This window comes from Papaver somniferum, chromosome 7 (assembly GCF_003573695.1).
Source record: "Papaver somniferum cultivar HN1 chromosome 7, ASM357369v1, whole genome shotgun sequence".
In the NCBI taxonomy this organism is placed as follows: domain Eukaryota; kingdom Viridiplantae; phylum Streptophyta; class Magnoliopsida; order Ranunculales; family Papaveraceae; genus Papaver; species Papaver somniferum.
Genome location: NC_039364.1, coordinates 135,188,260 through 135,195,295, shown reverse-complemented (window position 1 = coordinate 135,195,295; position 7,036 = coordinate 135,188,260).

Genomic DNA, 7,036 nt, shown 5'->3' with positions numbered 1-7,036 from the left:
AACAATATAATGCGGAAATTGAAATAACACAGACACCAGAAATTTTGTTAACGAGGAAACCGCAAATGCAGAAAAACCCAGGGACCTAGTCCAGATTGAACACACACTGTATTAAGCCGCTAAAGACACTAGCCTACTCCAAACTAACTTCGGACTGGACTGTAGTTGAACCCCAATCAATCTCCCACTGATCCAAGGTACAGTTATGCTCCTACATCTATGATCCCAGCAGGATACTGCGCACTTGATTCCCTTATCTGATCTCACCCACAGCTAAGAGTTGTTACGATCCAAAATCGCAGGCTTTAACAATAAACAAATCTGTCTCCCACAGACAAGTCTATCAAAGGATCAATCTGTCTCCCACAGATAAATGCTAAAGGTTTTATTCCGTCTTTTGATAATAATCAAGGTGAACAGGAACCAATTGATGATCTGGTCTTATATTCCCGAAGAACATCCTATATTAATCAATCACCTCACAACAATCTTAATCGTATGGTAGCGAAACAAGATGTTGTGGAATCACAAACGATGAGATGAAGGTTTTTGTGATTACTTTTTATATCTTGTCTATCGGAGATATCAAATCTCAAGCCAATTAATATGATTGTACTCGTATGATAGAAGATGCAAGATCAGATCATACAACTACGATAAAAGTAGTATCGGCCTGGCTTCACAATCCCAATGAAGTCTTTAAGTCGTTTAACCCGGTTTGAGAAAAAAAACCAGAGGATTAAAGTAGAATCGACTCTAGTATGCAAACTAGTATCACACGTAAGGTGTGGGGATTAGTTTTTCACAATACTAGATGTCTCCTATATATAGTCTTTCAAATCAGGGTTTTGCCTTGGTTGCAAAGCAAACAATATCTACCATTAGATGAAAACCTGATTTAGATTCAAGCTAATATTTCTCAACCGTTAGATTGAAAACTTAGCTTGTTATACACACTTGAACTACACGCCCCTAGGATTGTTAACCGTACCCAAACGTGTGTATTGTTGGTTCAATAATAGTCAACCAAAAGGTTATCCATATGAGCATTTCATATCAACCATGTTTTTCTTCACCATAACTAGTTCAAATGACTCAGATGAACTAGTTAAGAGAGTTGTTCAATTGCAAGGAAATCTCATGTAATACGCAAGACACAATTGAAGGAAAGATGATTTGATTCACTCGAATCAGTTCTTGAACTTTTATAGCCACGGTTTGAAACTGCATTCCTTAGTCTTTATAAGTTTAAGTTCAGAAATCATCTTCAAATATATAACCTTTCTCAGACTAGGTTCGCTGACTTAAGCAACCGGTAGAGTTTACAAACTCAAGCAGAAAATCTCGGCAAAGACTTTCCGCCGGTTCGCGGACGCAACTAGTTCCTCAACTCCAGCAGAATTTCTCGGGATGAGAAGTTCGGCAGTTCGGGGACTGAGTTCACGGACTTGGCTCACGCCATTCTCCGGTTTCTCTTGATCAACAAAGTTCGCAAACTTTGGTTCAAGGAATAGGACTTATACATAAATGTGTTGCCACAATAATGTTTATGTCCACCATTGGTTATGTAATCTAAACTATCATTTCAATCATTGAAACATTCTTATAGGACGTTATACAGTTGTTACACCATTTCTCGTCAAAGCAATTTTCAAAGTGATTGAAACATATCATGACTTTCGTCACTAGGTAAAGATAAACTTGATCAAAGCGAAAAGCTTACCAACACATATTTCGAGATATAGATAGGCGAGGTATACTCGGCTCGAAATACCAAATGTGTATAATCCAGTTTATATATATATAGCATACGACTTCTTGTCTCAAAGAGTAGGAGATAGAGTAGATAGACTTTTGAGTGACAGATAAATTCAAGTCTTCACGTACCTTTTTGTCGAGAAGTTCCACCGGTTCCTTAAGTAGTTCTTCTTCTTGTATGATGGATCGCCATGAAGTCCTTGAGCTCAACTACACTTTTCTATCCTAGTCTGAGACTTAGCTATAATAAACTAGAAATCAATACTTATAGTTTGGATCACTAACATTTACAAACATGCTTGAGATAGCAACGCATACGAGGTCGACAGATCAATGCTCTAACAATCTCCCCCTTTGTCAATTTTAGTGACAAAACTATCAATATATATGGAATACAAAAAAGATAAGAAACTTTAGTGGCTCCTATCCCATAGTCTAATCTTCAACATTCCTCGAAATCTTCGTCACTTCCAAGTACTCCAATGATCCAAAAGGTTGTAAGTTTAGTATCACCGTTTTTGAAAATCCGTAGCTATAACAATGAGAAAGTATCGGTCTCGATCATTGTTATACAGTGTCATAGTATTATTACACAGTGTCAAAGTCCAATTGTATCACAACTTCAACAATAATACTATGGTGATATGCATCATTCCCCCTTAGTCAATACTCCATCTCACATGGAAACCACCCCCCCCTTACACAATGATCCTAAAACCATATGTATTTGTAGTGTGAACTACATATTAATTCTCCCTCTTTTTGTCAACAAAATTGGCAAAGGTACAAGAGCGGGATCATAATTAAATTTCCGTAGGAGACATTTCATGACCAAAAGAAGAATACATACCAACTTAATTTAGATGCAATCATATAGCCAAAGCTAATAGCATTCATCAAGGAGTTTAAAGATACAAGATAACCCCTCTAATATTCCACAGCCGCACTCCCCACAAAGATATGGCAATTAACCACAAGTTCAAAAGAACTCTCCCCCATTTGATTTCATTCCCGAAAGAACAACAAGAGCGACCTTAATTTCAAAAGAAAAGAAGGATTTTATTGGACACAAAAAACTATGAGAATTATTTCCCATATCCAAAGACTCAATCAGATTAATCAAAGTAAACCCATGATTAATTTAATCGGAATACGCAATTAAATTAAGCACACAAGATGATCAACTTAATTGATTATGCTCAACATAAGAAAACTTACGGAACATATGACTAACATAACCATTAAACAATGATTAGGATAGTCGTTCATATACTCAACACAAAGGCTTATGGAATATATGAATACTCAACTAGACTAATTACAAGAGAACCCATAATTAATCTAATTGGAATACACAATCAAACTAATCACGAAAGTAATTCAATTTAACTGTCAATTGTTTTGCTCGACATAAGAGAACTTAAGGAGCAATAACTAAATAACCAAACGAGATGATTAATTTAGTTCAAAATACTCGACATAACATACCTCACGGAACAACCAACAAAGCCAATCATAAAATAATCAACTTTGTTGTATCATGCTCAACATAAGACACATTACGGAGCCTCACAGTATACATAGGATATGGATCAATAAAGATCTTTACTGTGAAATACACAAGGATTCATTCTATCTTCCATCATTATATTCATAACAACATTAATAGACAAAATCCTTGAAAACAAAAGATTTTAACCTATCTTCCATCAAAGAATTGACAATATAGGCTTAACTTTTGTATTTGTCAAAAGTCTATTCATCCTTTAATCAATAGTGAATACCAATTCATGAACGACTTTACTTTTGACAATATATGGGACCTTCAAGTTCACTGACGCAACCATACATATCCCACAACAAATTCCAATATAACAAATCACAAATATTAATGCTGCAAAAACATCATCCTCCAAATATTTTTAGAATTTTAAACCCAAAAACCTAAAAAGGAAACAAGAAGATGAAAAAATAATAGCTATGTGTAGTCACAATCATTGCTATTCCAGCACTAGTTATTCTTCCAACTAAACCAAAAATAAGACATACTAGGCAACAAAAAACTAGAACCAAGATATGACGAATCCTAAAGTAGATAGACTTTTGAGTGACAGATAAGTTCAAGTCTTCACATACCTTTTTGTCGAGAAGTTCCACCGGTTCCTTGAGTATTTATTCTTCTTATATGATGAATCTCCATGAAGTCCTTGATCTCAACTACACTTTTTGATCCTAGTCCGAGACTTCGCTATAATAGACTAGAAATCAAGACTTATAGTTTTGATCACTAACATTGACAAACATGCTTGAGATAGCAATGCATGCGAGGTCGACCGAGCAATGCTCTAACACTAAAGACTCGCAATCTTACAGATCTACAAAAATCTCTGCAAAAACGCACTCACATAACGTTAAAACTTTTGTTTTGTACTAAAAACAACCTTTTCCGACAGAGTATCCCTCAGATCTGAGTACCTCTGAGCACTGGGAAATCTCAGCGAGAATTTAGGGAAGCAAAAATATTTTCAAGCATTTAATACCCCATCTTTCGAAAAAAATTGACACATTTTTCAATTTTTTTCAAAATTTAAGTTTTTTTTCCAAGGGTGTCATAAGAAATTTAATACCTGTCTTTCCAGGCGTCATTTCAGTCCTTTTTCTGAAAAGACTGCTTAGCCGTCTACTGTATCAGAGCATTAATTGTTAATTTTTAACAAAGGTACCCAAGTAGCAGATTTCGTCATTTTTTCAGTGACCACGGGCATGCAGAAACCAATTGATGTACCAACAAGCTCACGACCAGCAGTTACGAGAGAAAGATCTCAAAAGACATCTCAAACGAATCAAAGAACAGAGGCAGGGGACGGGAAAGCAAGAAGAACGGTTGCTAACAAGCCACTCATTCCTGCTGAAGGGATGGGGCAAACATCGGGAGCTCAACCACTTTACGGCATGCCGTTACCGGAACATCCTAATATAACAAAGCCACCTGCGGCCAACGCAGGGTTACCCAGAACCTTAGCTCCTACATGGTGGGGGTTGGGAAACCTAACTCCAATCCAGCTAGATCCCGACGCTCCGGTAATAAAAGAAGGAGTGGACGACTCTGAGGATCCGGCCGACAACACTCTTCAGGGTGGTGGAATCCACAATGAAAATCAAATGGCAGCACAAGTAGCAGCTTTGCTACTCCGTAACAAGGAGCATGAGGATTCAATGCACATCATGGACCAGGAGAACCAGAACCTAAAAGGTATGCTGGATGTACAGATCGAAGGTTCCCAAACTCACCCTCCGTTAATGAGAACGGAGATATCTCAGGAAGACGAAGGGTGGATCTTAACCCACCAAAGGCTAACCCACCAGGGGAGCCAGGAGAACGCAACATGATCCAAACGAAATGGATCCAACTTACAAGCCCTCTCATCCTTATTATGATGATACATTTTCTAGAGATGCTCACAATGTGAACATGGTCATGGAGAAAATACAGAAGGAGATACAAGGATTGAAAACCGGTCATGCAAGAGAAAGGCTAGAAGAGGTGCTCCAGGAAGCGACAACATCTTCGTTGTCTTTTCGCATTTTGAGGGAGCCTATCCCTGCGAAATTCCCAGTACCTACATTTCAGGCATACAACGGTACCTATGATCCAGCAGCCCACCTACGATACTACACTCGTGTCCTTGCCCATTGGTAAAGATCTGAGGTAGTTTTTTGTAGGTACTTTCCTGCAAGCTTGACATGATCAGCATTGGCATGGTATGAAAATTTACCAGCAAACTCAATTGAATCTTTTGAGCAATTTTTTACGATGTTTTTGGAGACATACATGTATAACAAGTCAACAAAGGCAGGGTTAGATAGGCTATTTGCTTTATCTATCGGACCCCGCGAAACATTGATGCAATACACAGACAGGTGGCAAAAGACATGCTAAGCAATCGGGAAAGTCAATCCAGAAATTAGCATTAATTGTTATAAGTACGGACTTGATAGAACCTCAGATATCTTCGTGGAGCTCCACAACCGAGCCCTTGACACCGAATTAGAGCTTATGGTTGTCCAAGATCGCTACATCAGACTTGAAGAAATTCAGAAGGACAACCCCATGGCGCAAGCAAATACAACAACAGCTCCGCAACGAACCAACTCTCTGGAACCAATTCCGGAGATACCTAAGAGGCAAAATGAATCCGGTGGCAGAACCAGCTCTCGAGACAAAAGATCAAAATACGGAGATGCAAAGGCAAAGGGAAAGGAAGAGAAAATTTTGTAGATAAGATCTACACAAAGTTAAACACCACATTCTCTCACATTCTAAGCAAGGAAGGAGCGAAGCCGGGATTTCCGTACCCTAACACTAGGGGAAAGCAACCGAATAAAACAAAGGAGGCTAAGGAGTACTGTGAGTACCACCAGTACTATGGGCATACAACTGATACATGCTATCACCTAAGGAACACGATTCAGAGATTCATAGACGAAGGCAAATTCATGGAGTACATGCAGATACAACCAGCTGATACTGAGTCAGCCCTCAATAAAAGGGTAGAACTACCTCAGGACAGCAAATACATCAACATGATCACCTTCTCCAACGGAGGCCGGGAGGAGCTACTCGAAGACATTCTCGAGTTAGCTCGAAACAGAAGAAAGCTAGAAGCCCACGAGGTGTTCAAGCTAAGTGGACCACCTACTAGTACTTGGGAAGAATGTAATGGCTACGCATTATCAACAAGAGACGTCAACCAGGAGGTCGAGATGCACAACGATCCACTTGTATCACTCTTCCAATACATGGATTGAACGTTACAAAGGTCCTCATTGATGGGGGCATCTCATTAAATGTATTGTTCTACGAGCCTTACATATGTATGGGTTTGACAGCTGAGCAAATGGATTCATCCACTTGCACAATATATTGTTTCAACGGAGTAGTCTATAGACCAAAAGGAGAAATTGTCTTACAGGTACGCGCAGGACCCTTAGTAACCAATACAAGGTTCTGTGTTGTGGAAGCACCTTCGCCCTACAACGTAATCATGGGAAGACTATGGGTCCATCGATTACGAGGAACATCTTCGACATATCACCAGTACCTTCGATTCCCTACACCTATGGGTGAAATGGAAATCAAAGATGATCAATAGGATGCAAGGATATGCAATCTAGCATAGGACAGACTCAACGAAAAAAGAGCCGTTGCACATCAACACGAAAGGAAAAGACGAAAAGAAAACACCGAGGAAGTAAAGGACGGGGCCTTTCTAGTACC